At 38.8% G+C, this 15,833-nt stretch overlaps 1 long non-coding RNA gene across 1 annotated transcript; it reads left to right on the top strand.

The window, feature by feature from the left end:
- The first annotated feature begins 3,215 nt into the window (after positions 1-3,215).
- Positions 3,216-7,199, top strand: LOC108708159. Its single transcript, XR_005965396.1, has 2 exons — positions 3,216-3,619; positions 6,559-7,199. It is a non-coding gene; the product is annotated as an uncharacterized LOC108708159 (long non-coding RNA).
- Positions 7,200-15,833: the final 8,634 nt, after the last annotated feature.

The following is a 15,833-nucleotide window of genomic DNA, read 5'->3' as shown; positions in this document are numbered from 1 at the left end:
AAGGTCCAGATCCAGATTGCCTTTTTCATCTATAGTGATGGGCGAATTTGCGCCGTTTCGCTTCACCGAAAAATTTGCGGATTTCGCGAAACGGCGAAAAATTCGCGAAACGGCGCCGGCGTCTTGTTTTTGATGCCGGCGCCCCGTTTTTGACGCCGGCGCCGTTTTTTCGACGCCGGCGCCCGTTTTTGGCGCCGGCGCCCGTTTTTCGGAAAAAATTTTTTTTATGACGCCGGCGAATTTTCACGGGCGTTTCACGAATTTATTCGCTCAGCGCGAATCGCACAAATTCGCCGCGACTTCGCGCCTGGCGAATAAATTCGCCCATCACTATTCATCTATAAAAATTTCTCCACATCCTTCCAACGAAGATGATATGGTGTTTGAATCTTAATAGTCAAAGGGTGTTGCAAACTGGATGGAGATAATCTTAAATCCAAAAACTTCTCTTTTTAAAAAGAGAGGTCTTAATGTCTTAATCTACAACATGTTTTGTAAAATGTGGTATTTAACCATAGGTTATTTTAAGTTTAATGTTACAGTTACTACAACAGTTACTATTTCACGCTCAGCGAGTGTTTTCTCTAAAACTACCCTCAAAGTTTCTGCATACATACTTATCTATAGGCAATAGTTAATCATATAACAAAATGATTCTAAATATTATTTTTTGGAGCATCAACGGATTGAACCACTATATATAAAGAAGAAAATCCTTCAATACCTTAAAATCTTAAATTATGATATAGCCCTCCTCCAAGAAACGCATCTTAACGAAGAAGACAACGATAAAATGTCTATAGACTGGGTTGGTTAAATAGCTTTTTCCCCAGCCATTAAAAAGAAAGGAGGAGTGGCTATTCTATTCCATCGTAAATCAAATGTCCAAATTTTGACAGTGCATAAAGATGAGTATGGCAGATTAGTGTATGCAGAGGTCCTGATTAATGACAGAAAATGGCACTTTTCTGTCTCTGTATATGCCCCAAACCATTCAAAAGAAAGTTTATTTTCTGATTTAAATCTTAGAATCTCATCTATCCCTCAGTCCAACCTAATTTTAGGAGGGGACTTTAATGAAACTCATATTCACTTTCTCGATAGAATGGATCCGAACCTAAAAACCCAAGGTATAAAATCTAAATGGATGAATGAATTGCTAAATGCATCCAACCTTACAGATATTTGGAGATTACTCCATCCAACGGAAAGGGAATTTTCTAATTTTTACCTTCAATATAATTTGGGGTACCAGAATCGATTATATATTAATTTCCAATAACTCAATATGTAAAACTGTAAAAGCAGAAATAGGTGCCATTAATCACTCTGACCATGCCCCAATTATTATCTACAGTATCTCTAGTACCAAAAAAGATTTTGTTTCATTGTCTTTCCCGGTACTGATGGCAGATCAACCTGAATTTTCTAAAATGCTCTCTGAAAGATGGGACCTATTCCTTACTGAAAATTCCCTACATAAAGGCAACCTTCCCTTGATGTGGGAAACATGGAAGGCTATTATCAGAGGTGAAATCTCCTCCTACCATGAAGTAAATGATAACTTTTTCAAATTGAGTAAGCAACAAAAAGACTGCTAAAATACTTTCTTTCACCTGAAAATGTTAAAAAATTCAAGGAGAAAACCTCTTCACTAAAATCTTGACTAACTTTAAGAGACTCCTTCTTTTCCAGTTACTCAAAAGCTAAATTGAATAACTGTAGCACCAAAGTGAATAATGTCTTAGTTAATCTCTTTAAAAGCTGGAATAAGAATTCTAAACTGATAAAAGTGAAAGAGAAACTGGGCTCCTTGACCAATAACCCATCAAAACTAGTCCTTATACTCCTCTCCAGATTACAACCTCGTTAATAGCACTAAATTCTTTGAAAAACTTCAGATGCCATTGATCTCACAAGAACAATTATCCAGTTTAAATAAACCTATACTAATTGACGAGGTCTCAGATGCAATTAAAATCTGAAGAAGAAAAAAGCAGGTGGGCTAGATGGTTTGCCCTCTTTCTTCTACAAATTATTGAACACTAAAATCTCTCCCTTTTTGACAGAGCTCTTCAATGACATTTTGTAATCCAGAAAGAAGCTTCCAACCAGTACACTGTCTAATCTGATAATCCTTCCTAAAAAGGGAAAAGATCCTTTACTGCCTACATCTTATAGGCCAATATCACTCCTAAACCAAGACATTAAATTGTTATCCAAGATTTTAGCAGACAGACTTTCTCTAATCCTACCATCAGTAATATCCGAATCCCAAAATGGCTTCCTAAGGAAGAGGTCTGGCATAATGAATATTAAAGCAATTCTCTCTGCTATTTCCTATATCAAAAATCACAAAATCCCATGCACTTTTAACAGTCTTGATGCTGAAAAGGCTTTTGATAATGTGGTCTGTGATCATCTTTTTGATTGCCTGGAACCCTTTGATATTACAGGCCCATTTTACAGCTTTATTAGTTATATATACTCTTCTCCTGAATTCCAGGTACTAATAGCCGGAATGAAATGCTCCATATTTAAAATTCATAAAGGAACAAGACAAGGATGCCCTTTGTCCCCATTACTTTTCAGTATCTCACTAGAGCCATTGATTAGAGCGTTAAATAATATGATTTCTTTTCAAGGTATCTAAATCAACAAAGTCCATTTGAAATCACTTGCTTTTACTGATGACCTGTTATTGATTACTCAAAATGCCAATGACTCACTGGGGGAAATCTTCAACTTACTCCAAGAGTTTGGATCTTTTTCAGAATATAAAATTAATGCCAATAAATCAGAACTTATGAACATTAATGTAAATTTTTTGGGATCCCACCTATTAAAATAAGACCTTAATTAAGTCTCATTTAACTTACCTAGGGCTCGTAATTCCTTCAGTATTTGGGGAAGCTCTATGCTCTGGATTTTACTTCTGCTATTAATAAGGTGCAATAAATAGGTATTTAACTTATCTAGGGCTCGCAATTCCTTCATTATTTGGGGAAGCTCTATGCTCTGAATTTTACTTCTGCTATTAATAAGGTGCAATAAATGGGTAAATTCTCCCTTGGATTTAAAAGGGAAGATAGCTTTCTTTAAGATGCTAATTTTCCCCAAACTAATCTACCATCTGGGGGACAAAGAAACCTAAAATTGCTCTTTCAAAATTACGATGTCCTAGCGAACAAGGAGGGTTGAAAGTTCCAGATTTTAGGGCCTTCAATCTAGCTTCAATCACTACATATCTTATTGAGTGGATATAAGGAGGTAAAAGGTTTACTAACCCGGAACTAAAAATATTTCATGAAAATAACCTTAACATCTTGGCAGTTGCTCACACAATGGAGGTGTCCATTACTTTTAAAACAAATCCCTTATTCAGAGACTTGCTGTCCACCTGGAAACTCTTGTTTTTGAGTCATGATCTAAATCACATGTTGACCCCCTTTTTGCCCCTACAGCTCCTGTGGAAAATTTTTAAAATGGGCTATCCTTCCTTCCTTCCTTCCTAATAAGAAAAACAATCGACCTTTATTGATGAAAGATATGGTAGATCCTGCCACTGGAAACTTACTAAAAAGGCCCGAGTTTAGAAGACACAACAACCTAAAGCCAGGTGATCATTTTAAGTACATGTTTATTAAAAGTGGTTTAGTTGGAGCCCAAAATAATGAATCTTATGTTCTTCAGAAATATTAGCTCACTAGGTCAATGAATGATATTCTTGAAAATCCTGATTTAATAAATATAGATCTCATTTCCCAAAAATTTTGGTCTCCAGGAAACGGGCAACCCCATTCACTAAAGAAAGTGGCTGAAAATGGTCTGGTTACTTACAATCTGCAATTACTCCTTCCCATCTCTTGAATTCCATTAGTAAATATAACAAGCACTTAGGGGCACATTTACTAAGCTTGAGTTAAGGATTCGAAGTAAAAAAACTTTAAAAATAACTTTGACCAATTTAAACCTACTGAGCTCCAATGTAAGCCTATGGGGACCTTCCCCATAAGTTTTCTAAGCTTTTTCTGATCGAAGGAAAATCGTTCGATCGATGGATTAAAACGATATTTCCTTCCATCAATCAAAGTATTTGCGGTAAATCCTTCGACTTCGATATTCGAAGTCGAAGGATTTTACTTCCATGGTTGAATATCGAGGGTTAATTAAATGTGCCCCTTATTTAATGTCCAAAAACTGGAGAGTACAACATTTTAAATTGGTTCACGTGGACTATGGGAAACCATATAAAAAGTGTTTAGGTGTGGGTTCTCAGACCTTCTGTCGGAAACATACCCAACTAGATGTGGACCTATTTCACTACTTATGGTGTTGTCCAAAAGTGTGCAAGGTATGGTCATCCTTGGAAAAGCTTTTTATTCTAAAACTAAAGCTTAACATTAAACGTAACCCTTAATTTGCAACTCTGCATTTGGATTCCCCAGGACCTGGACTGAAGGGGCAATCCAAATCCCAGACAGACCCATTGTTAAATCTACTTTTGATGTATACAGCTGCTACTAAGAAACTTCTGTTTTTAAATTTTCTGCCCGAGTCCATTCCTTCACTTGCAGACATTCTATATCTCCTAAACCAACACTGCTGGCAAGAAGCAATACAGATTAAATCAGCAGAATCACATCTAATATACTGAAACTTGGTCATTATTCTGGGATCAAATTGACTCTAGCTTAAAAACACACACTTTGGGCTTGTTACATTTATAAGCTAATCTTTGAAGGTTCAGTGGATGTTTATATATTTTCTTTACAGACCTTGCTTTATGCTGGTACAATTTTAAAATCTAGTAACATTCGCTGAGCGCTGTTTGGTGGTTTGTTAGTTTGGTTGTTTAGTTACATGATTAGATTTTAATTTACTTTTTTTAATCTGTTGAACAAAATAGATGGCTTCACCAATCTTATTTACTCTTCGTTTTCCTATTAGGCATTTTTGCTACAAGTTGTATTGGTGTGCCTCATTGTTCTGCTTTGATCTTTTGTTAAAATTCCTGCTTGTTTAACTTGGTAAACAATAAAAACATTTTCAATACTAAAAAGGTGTTAAGGTGGCCATAGATGCAAAGTTCCTATCTTATGAATCGAGGATTCGTATAATTTTCGGATTGTGTGTGGGGTGTGCCAACATTTTTGTCCGGCGGAGATCGGTCGTTTGGTCGATCGGACAGGTTTGATTTTGACCCGACCGATCCCGCCGGAGCCCATTGCACATCGTAATACGGCCGAACGTTCAGATTACCCCCGATATAGCCATGCTCGTTAATGGCATATCGGTGAAAGATCTTTGCGTCTATGGCCACCTTTACAGTTGATTGGAGTCCAAGGATAGTAATAGGGCAAACAGAATGTGATTAGATTTACCTGATGGTAGTTATCAGATTGATGTTTATAGTTGTAAAAATATAAACACTTTTGTAGTTCTATAGCTAAAACTCTTCTTGTGAAACTACCTCCAGTTATTATAATAATCCAGTGTGACCAGCTGGAGAATTTGGAAGCTGGAGAAAATATACCTCATTATTAATAAGTAGCAGTAGTAGTATATATGTTATTTTCAAGAATAAGAAAAAACAGGAGAATGGTTAAAATAATAACATTGAGTGTATACAGTGTATATCACATATCTTATTATCTACAAGCTGCTGGTCTAATAGAGAGGATGAATGTTTAACTGAAAGAATAATTACAGAAACAAGGTCAAGGGACTTATAAAAACCAGAAAGATAATTTACAGGGTTCTTTGCAAATATTAAATAACAGACCAATTGGATGAGACTCCTTTAAATTGTATGTTAACTTGTAACGTATTTGCAAATAAAGCCATTACAAGTTCACGCTATTTTAATTTATTGGGAAAGTGTTGGCACCTTACAGAGCAAGTACAGTACAATGTGACAAATATAAGTACAAGAAATGGAAATGGAAAAATTGTGTAGCTTTTTGTGTAGCTTTTTAAAAGGAAGAAATATTCAGTATCAATTGTACAGTTTGTAACTGTAAATATCTAAATACTGGTGTGCTATTTCCATTCTGTGTGCTGTGTGTATTTGTTTTGTGCGACATCCTGATGCAGTGTCAAGTTTGTAGCAGGAATAGGAATTCTGATTCCTCCAGAACATTCTGGGACATTCAGGACTAGCTTTCAAAGGTATTCAAGTATTGGGAGTAGTTATTGATGCAGATTATCAAGGAGATATCAAAGTAATTCTATTAAATTGAGGTGATAATGATCTTATTATACAGGCAAAAGACCGTATTGCTCAAATATTCATTATGCCAGTCTAAGGGCCAACAACTAAGGGAAATCCCTCAACAGTGTTAACTGTACTAGGTGATAAAGGTTTTGAAGCAACAGGGATTGAAAGTGGTGCAAAGATTTGTATACAGCATCCAAACAAATAACTAGAACCTGCTAAAATAATTGCAGCAGGAAAGTACAATGTGTGCTTGTAATGAGACTAAGACAGGAAAAATGGGATTATGTCCCAATAGAGAAATGTTATTTGCTAGAATAATGTAATTTGTTTCTTTATAGATCAACCCCCACATGATTTGACTTCTGATGATGTTGTTAGCAGGTGTGATGATAATGGACTCCTTTTGGATGCATCCACCACTGGAATACTTGTTAACACCACACTAGGATCGGAAGTGCAGGCATGGAAGAGCAGTAAAATTAATAGAACACAAGGCAGTTTTACTTCGTTTTTGTAAATAAACAATATATGCATACCAACTTTACCATCATTAGGAGTCAGGTGTGGAGACCAGTCCGAAGAGGATACCCTCCGTATTATGTATTAAAAGCTGATAATGGAACTATCTTACTGCAGAATCAAACAGAAATTAAATTTTGTCATTTACCATTGGGTTTAGTTCATCAAAGAGCCGAAGATAGTTATGATGCATATCTTAATAATACTAATGATATTTACTCAGTGACTATGATTTTAACATGTAATTTAACAGTATTTTTCTGTCATAAAAATACTGAAATTAGTGGGCTGAATATATAATATTTTTTAGTAATAGGCCAAATATTACTAGTAAAAATAATTTAGTGAGAATTCCTTCCACATTTCAAAAATTAGGAACTCAATCTAAACAAATAGTGATTAATTTTTCAGTTAAATTTCCTAGTACAAATAAAAATTTTAAGGTCAGGAAAAAAAAAAAGAGAACATGATGTGATACTGTATCAGGAGGTTTGGGTACTGGTACCGGAATATTTAGTTCCATATATTTACAAGTTATGAAGAATAAATTAGATTCAATTGAAAAAGATAAGAATGATACAGTACATGGTCAAGCAAAATATTTATATTAGACTATTAATAAGAAATATTGGATGCAATGTGAAGCTTCCAAACTTAGATGTGATGACAATTCATGCCAAGATATATTTGTGTTATACAATGTTACCTATAGCGAACGATTGTTTCAATTTGTTATGTTACTTTTAGTATTAGGTGTTCCTACTTTGCAGCAATATTGGTTTCTAAAGATTCATGGTGAATATATCAATGAAACAAATCATACTCATGTTTTACCAACTTTTAGTGATACATATAATGGGAAAGTATGTAGGTTAACTTTCAAGGTATATGAACCATGTTTGTTACAAAATACTTTAAATGTATATAAATGGACGATTATGCCATTCACATATAAAATGTTTATAGAAACCGCCCCATTATGTTTTGTGACTAATCAATCTGTAACTTCATACATACAGTTACCTTTTAGTGGATGTATAACAAATATTACTCATTGTAAATGGTATAATGATACATACATATTATATGATGATGAATATTAAAAGATTAGTCAGTTATGGAATTAAAAGATAATAGTTAACATGTTATATAAACTAGATGGTCTCCTTCAGCAGAAAAAAATTGGTTAATGCATATGCATAATTTTTTTGTTGTAAAATTGTTGTTTTGCCTCTCGTTCGCGAACAACCGAGGGTCATTATGTGATCATATTGAATGCATTTGATCAAGGGTCGATCTGGCTTTGAGAGTTTGTTGTACCTGGCCCAGGGTCCCCCAGCTGATGTTCCTCTCAAAAGTCTGAGAAGAGGCACACTGGCACACAAGATGTGAATGCAGGTGAAAACCTTGCAAAATTTTATTACCGCAAGTGCAACGTTTCGGGGCAAGCCCCTTTGTCATGCTTGTCACTTCTGGTAATAAAATTTTGCAAGGTTTTCACCTGCATTCACATCTTGTGTGCCAGTGTGCCTTTTCTCAGTATCTTCACTGAGCACCAAGTGAATTTGGATTTATCTACACAGACAGGTGTGTGAGAGCAATTACCAATTTCCTCTCAAAAGTCTGCCAAGGGAAGCTTGGCTAGATGTTGCGTTCAATCAGTGATGTATTAATTTTCTTACAATAAATTATTCTTATTTAATATTAATCAGTGTGTGTTTGATTTCTATCCCTGTGCGTGATAAGTCTGCCAAGGCCCGGCATAGTCTAATTTTGCCACTGGATAATAGCATATACATACCACAAGTGTCAGGGGCACTGATGCCATGAGGTGAGTTAAGAATTTCATCTCAGACACTTAGTAAGTAACTAGGGGCAGAAAAAGATGCTCCTTGTAACTTTTAAAGTTGTAATTCCAATACATGCTCTACATAAATTGGATCTACATTGAACACTCTGAGCGTTGGTACCAATTGCAGCATACAATGAAGTGTCTAAGGTAAAGTGCTGAGTACTGTATGTTACACAGGTACCATAGGATGTCTCAGGCATGTATAGATCAATTACAGTATATGGGTCCAATGTGACTTACCAATGGACATTATAATTACTCTTGTGGTACTTTTTTGTCAATTGTTTATACTTTTGCACAATGAAACTGTTACTTGGTTTTTTATTCATACTTTGTTGCAACCTTGATTGTAAAAACATATTTTTGGACACATTGTCACCAGTCACTTGAATCCACATCTACAAGACATCGTTTTGGAACAGCGGAGAGACTGTAAAGGGATCGGCAAGGAGGAAAAACTTAAAGGACTGACTATTCCACAAAAACCTTTTTTTCTTTATGCCTAATAAAACCACATCCATTAACTTGAGACGCCTATATACACACATTCAACTAGCCAGTCAGCATCAATCTAAGGGGGCAGTTGCCTTGCTGGATATAACAAAGGCCTTTGACTCAGTCAGTTGGCCATACCTGGTTTGGTCCAAACTTTATTACATGGATCAAATTGCTATACAAGAAACCCACCGTCCAAATTTGGGTCAACAACACCCTCTCAGCGGTATTTGACTTAGGGAGAGGAACCAGACAAGCATGCCCCCTATCACCCCTCTTATTTGCTCTGGCCATTGAACCACTGTCAACGTGTCTGAGACAAACTTCTCGGGTTAAAGGTATCTCAAAAGGTAACGTAGAAGAAAAAGTGACCTTTTATGCAGATGATGTGTTACTTTTCCTAGCAGATGCTGGTCCCTCTTTACAGGCTTCACTAGAGATTCTTGAGAAGTTTGGGGGGGTTTGTTGATAAACAAAAGTAAATCAATTTTATTTCCCCTGGGGAACCTGGAGGATATGGTAGACGCACTTGCAAAGGTAACTAGATTCCGCTTCCTGGGTATCATTGTTTGTAACTGAAAATGCTGAGCCCATCCTAACAAGGTTCAAAACTGCAACTCCATACTGGATTCAACTTTAAAAACTTTTAAAAAAAACAAAAAAAAAAACAGCGCAGCTATGTTTCTCTGAACTGTGGCCCATGAAATTCTCCTATCCTTTAATGATACCGTATATGACAACGAAGCTAACAACCAACTTTGATAATGATGTAACCCTTTATCTTTGTCAGTTTTACCAATCCAGTCTGACCACACTCTGCTGTAAGCTTTTAAAGTGTTCTTAGACTACGAGTCAGTCATGAGCCCAACTAGTTGAATGTGTGTATATAGGCGTCTCAAGTTAATGGATGTGGTTTTATTAGGCATAAAGAAAAAAGGTTTTGTGGAATAGTCAGTCCTTTAAGTTTTTCCTCCTTGCCAATCCCTTTACAGTCTCTCCGCTGTTCCAAAACGATTCCAATACACAATATATGAGACCAGCGCCTATGGCAACAGAAGTTAGAAACTAATATAGTGCAGTATATTTAATAAATGAGATGTCACCCGGTGTTCATTAACAATTATCTTATGGGTGTCTATTCTCTGCTGTTTCCCTTTTCAGCAGATTTTTTAGTTACTATTAACAGTTATTAGTAGTGAAATTTCTAGGTTTAAGTTCCCAAAACCGCAGTGAGCATCCACCAACGGCTGAATTTTCTACTCACAAACCAAAAGAGAATCTGATAGCGTATACAATAAGGGCTCCCCTTCCGGTTTCAGCTACACACGTGTCCCCTGACTCCAAGACAAGGAGAGAAGTAGAAAACAAAGGATAGTGTAATCCTGTTTTATTTAAAATAATAGTTTAAAATCAAATGCACTCACGTTTTCACTATAAAAACAATAGCATGTAGTCCATATAGGGCGCTGTATTTTCCCTGGAGTAGCGCTGCCGGCTTTCTCCGCTGTTCACTCCGTGTTAATTTCTGCAACCCTTGGAAGAAATGTCCTTCTCACCTAACGCGTTTCACCGATCGTGTCGGCTTCATCAGAGGCATAAAAAATAAGTTATCCGAGTAGAAAATTCAGCCATTGGTGGATGCTCACTGCGGTTTTGGGAACTTAAACCTAGAAATTTCACTACTAATAACTGTTAATAGTAACTAAAAAATCTGCTGAAAAGGGAAACAGCGGAGAATAGACACCCATAAGATAATTGTTAATGAACACCGGGTGACATCTCATTTATTAAATATACTGCACTATATTAGTTTCTAACTTCTGTTGCCAGAGGCGCTGGTCTCATATATTGTTTATTAGGCATAAAGCCGGTCTGATCCGGATGAATTAGGGATGTAATTAATTAGCCTATTCACCAATATTTTAGCAAGTATCTTGAACTCAGTATTGATCAGCAAAATAGGTCTATAGAATGGGTCCTTCCCTTACTTTGATATCAGCGTAATTATCACATTGTAACAGGAGGAGGGGAGTTCTCCCTTCCGGAATGCGTAGGTGAATGTGTTTAGCAGTTTGAAAGATATTTCATTGGCCAGCAGTTTATACCAGCTGGTAGGCCGTCTGGGCCCAGTGTAACATAGTAAGTTAGGTTGAAAAAAAGACACACGTCCATCAAATTCAACCTTTTAATTTTTTTACCCTGCTTAACTGGCAGTTGATCCAGAGGAAGGCAAAAAACCCCATCTGAAACCTGTCCAATTTGTCACAGAGGGGGGGAAAATTCCTTCCTGACTCCAAAATCAGACTAGTCCCTGGATCAACTTGTACTATGAGCTATCTTCCATAACCTTGTATTCCCTCACTTGCTAAAAAGCCATCCAACCCCTTCTTAAAGCCATCTAATGTATTAGCTAGTGCAACAGGTTCAGGGAGAGAATTCCACATCTTCACAGCTCTCATTGTAAAAAAAAAAAACCCTTTTGAATATTTAGGCAGAACCTCTTTTCTTCTTATTGGAATGGTTGACCTTGTGTCAGCTGGAAAGACCTACTGGGGCTGGGGCCTTACCAATGCTCTATACAGTAGAAGAATGACCCCCTCCTCCTGTGAATATATGCCCCTTTTAATAAAGCTCAAGACTTTATTTGCCCTTTGATTCTGCCGACTGGCATTGCTTGCTACAGCCACGTTTATCATCTACAAGGACTCCAAGGTCCTTTTCCATAATGGATTTGCCTAGTGCAGTCCCATAAAGGGTATAAGTGGCTTGGAAATTTTTACATCCCAGGTGCATGACTTTACATTTATCAACATCTCATTTGCCACGTAGCTGCCCAGATTGCCAGTTTGTCAAGATCCTGTTGCAATGATGCCACATCCTGGATGGAATTAATTGGACTGGATAGTTTTGTGTCATCTGCAAACACTGATACACTCATTAATGAACAAGTTAAATAAAAGTGGACCCAATACCGGGCCCGAGGGACCCCCCAAAAACCTTACTCCAAGTAGAGAATGTCCCATTAATAGGGATGTCGCGGACTGTTCACCCGCGAACTAATTCGCGTGAACATCGACTGTTCGCGTCCGCCGAATGTTCGCGAACGTCGCGCGATGTTCGCCAATTTGGGTTCGCCTTAGCTGGCGCTTATTTTTGACCTCTCACCCCAGACCAGCAGATACATGGCAGCCAATCAGGAAGCTCTCCCTCCTGGACCACCCCCACACCCCCTGGACCACTCCCCTTCCATATATAAACTGAAGCCCTGCAGCGTTTTTTCATTCTGCCTGTGTGTGCTTGGAAGAGCTAGTGTAGGGAGAGAGCTGTTGAGTGATTTGAGGGACAGTTGATAGTAACTTTGCTGGCTAGTAATCTACTTGATACTGCTCTGTATTGTAGGGACAGAACTCTGCAGGGATTTGAGGGACATTTTAGGTTAGGTAGCTTTGCTGGCTAGTAATCTACCTTCTACTGCAGTGCTCTGTATGTAGCTGCTGTGGGCAGCTGTCCTGCTGCTGATCTCTCATCTGCTGACTGCTGCCTGTAACCCAATAGTCCTTGTAAGGACTGCTTTTATTTTCTTTTTTGTTTTTTTACTTTGCTACTATAAGAGCCCAGTGCTATTAGTCTAGCTGTGTTGGGGAGTGGGACTGGTGTGCTGCTCCTAGTAGTTCAGCACCAACCAGAGTAATTTTTTTTTTTAATATACATATATATATTTTTTATTTTACTTATCTTACTGTTCTTTAACGCGTCCAGTGCTGTTTGCTGTTCTTCATAGTAGTGCACCAATAGTAGTGCACTTGCAGGCATTGTTTGCCCAGTGTGTTCTTCAAACAACTGCCACCTAGCTGTGTGAGCTTGTTCACATTCTGTCTAAATATCAATAATAATACCGTCTCCAGAAACACCACCTGAGTGACGTTTTCCAAGCAGCAATAATATATTCCGTATCCACTGCTGTAGTGTATACGTTGACCTTGCAGGCATTGTTTGCCCAGTGTGTTCTTCAAACAACTGCCGCCTAGCTGTGTGAGCTTGTTCACATTCTGTCTAAATATCAATAATAATACTGTCTCCAGAAACACCACCTGAGTGACGTTTTCCAAGCAGCAATAATATATTCCGTATCCACTGCTGTAGTGTATACGTTGACCTTGCAGGCATTGTTTGCCCAGTGTGTTCTTCAAACAACTGCCACCTAGCTGTGTGAGCTTGTTCACATTCTGTCTAAATATCAATAATAATACCGTCTCCAGAAACACCACCTGAGTGACGTTTTCCAAGCAGCAATAATATATTCCGTATCCACTGCTGTAGTGTATACGTTGACCTTGCAGGCATTGTTTGCCCAGTGTGTTCTTCAAACAACTGCCGCCTAGCTGTGTGAGCTTGTTCACATTCTGTCTAAATATCAATAATAATACCGTCTCCAGAAACACCACCTGAGTGATGTTTTCCAAGCAGCAATAATATATTCCGTATCCACTGCTGTAGTGTATACGTTGACCTTGCAGGCATTGTTTGCCCAGTGTGTTCTTCAAACAACTGCCGCCTAGCTGTGTGAGCTTGTTCACATTCTGTCTAAATATCAATAATAATACCGTCTCCAGAAACACCACCTGAGTGATGTTTTCCAAGCAGCAATAATATATTCCGTATCCACTGCTGTAGTGTATACGTTGACCTTGCAGGCATTGTTTGCCCAGTTTGTTCTTCAAACAACTGCCACCTAGCTGTGTGAGCTTGTTCACATTCTGTCTAAATATCAATAATAATACCGTCTCCAGAAACACCACCTGAGTGACGTTTTCCAAGCAGCAATAATATATTCCGTATCCACTGCTGTAGTGTATACGTTGACCTTGCAGGCATTGTTTGCCCAGTGTGTTCTTCAAACAACTGCCGCCTAGCTGTGTGAGCTTTTTCACATTCTGTCTAAATATCAATAATAATACCGTCTCCAGAAACACCACCTGAGTGACGTTTTCCAAGCAGCAATAATATATTCCGTATCCACTGCTGTAGTGTATACGTTGACCTTGCAGGCATTGTTTGCCCAGTGTGTTCTTCAAACAACTGCCGCCTAGCTGTGTGAGCTTTTTCACATTCTGTCTAAATATCAATAATAATACCGTCTCCAGAAACACCATCTGAGTGACGTTTTTCAAGCAGCAATAATATATTCCGTATCCACTGCTGTAGTGTATACGTTGACCTTGCAGGCATTGCTTGCCCAGTGTGTTCTTCAAACAACTGCCGCCTAGCTGTGTGAGCTTTTTCACATTCTGTCTAAATATCAATAATAATACCGTCTCCAGAAACACCACCTGAGTGACGTTTTTCAAGCAGCAATAATATATTCCGTATCCACTGCTGTAGTGTATACGTTGACCTTGCAGGCATTGTTTGCCCAGTGTGTTCTTCAAACAACTGCCGCCTAGCTGTGTGAGCTTTTTCACATTCTGTCTAAATATCAATAATAATACCGTCTCCAGAAACACCACCTGAGTTGTTGTTGTTTTAAAAAAAATGCCAGGCAAAGGCAGGCCGCCACGCAGAGGCACTAGGGGCCGTGCTGCTATGCTATCCTGTGGCCCTAGGAAATTGCCCAGTTTTACAAAGGCAATTACCCTGAACTCCCAAAATGCTGAAGAGGTAGTTGACTGGCTTACACAGCACACCCCATCCTCTACCGTTTCTAACTTTGCCACAACATCCTCATCCTCCTCTGCTATGAGCACCCCAAGTAACAATTCCTCCACCACCGGCGCCCCTTCTTCACTGGAGTCAGAGGAGTTATTTACACATGAGTTTCTTGAACTGAGTGATGCGCAACCATTATTGGCAGAAGAAGATGAAGGAGATGAGGACGTTACACCAGATATAATTCTGGCAGACAACACAACAGAGATGGACATAATGAGTGATGAGGAGGTCCCCGCTGCTGCTTCCTTCTGTGAGCTGTTAGAAGAAATTGATGCATCTGAGGAGAATGATGATGAGGAGATTGATGTTTTGTGGGTGCCCAGTAGAAGAGAGCAAGAGGAGGATAGTTCAGATGGAGAGACGGAGAGAGAGGAGAGAGGCAGGAGGAGAATAAGACTTAGAAGAAGCAGGGAGGACAGCTCGCAGGGAACAGTAGGGCAACAACATGTATCGGCACCTGTGGTCAGCCGGCCAACGCACCCGCCATTGCCGCCAACTTCTACTGTTACCGCCAGATTGCCAGCTTCAAAAAGGTCAGCAGTGTGGGATTTTTTTCATGTGTGTGCCTCTGACAAAAGCGTTGTAATTTGCAATGAGTGCAGTCAGAGACTGAGTCTTGGGAAGCCCAACACCCACATAGGTACAACTTCTATGCGAAGGCACATGAACGGCAAGCACAAAGCACTATGGGAGCAACACCTCAAAGGCAGCAGACAAACTAAAAGCCACCCTCCTTCTGGTCCAGCATCTTACTGCTCTACCTCTGCTGTCCTTGACCCGTCTGAACCACCCTCCACTCCGCCTTCCACCTTGACCACCAGTTCCCAGTCATCTGCCCCCAGCCAAGTTTCTGTGAGGGCCATGTTTGAGCGTAAGAAGCTAATGTCTGCGAGTCACCCCCTTGCCCGGCGTCTGACAGCTGGCTTGTCTGCACTCTTAGCCCGCCAGCTTTTACCATACCAGCTGGTGGACTCTGAGGCCTTCCACAAATTTGTAGCAATTGGGACACCGCAGTGGAAGGTACCCAGCCGCAATTTT

This window comes from Xenopus laevis, chromosome 2L (genome assembly GCF_017654675.1).
Source record: "Xenopus laevis strain J_2021 chromosome 2L, Xenopus_laevis_v10.1, whole genome shotgun sequence".
In the NCBI taxonomy this organism is placed as follows: Eukaryota; Metazoa; Chordata; class Amphibia; order Anura; family Pipidae; genus Xenopus; species Xenopus laevis.
Note: the sequence above shows the minus strand (reverse complement) of the source record. Positions and strands in the feature narration are given on the sequence as shown.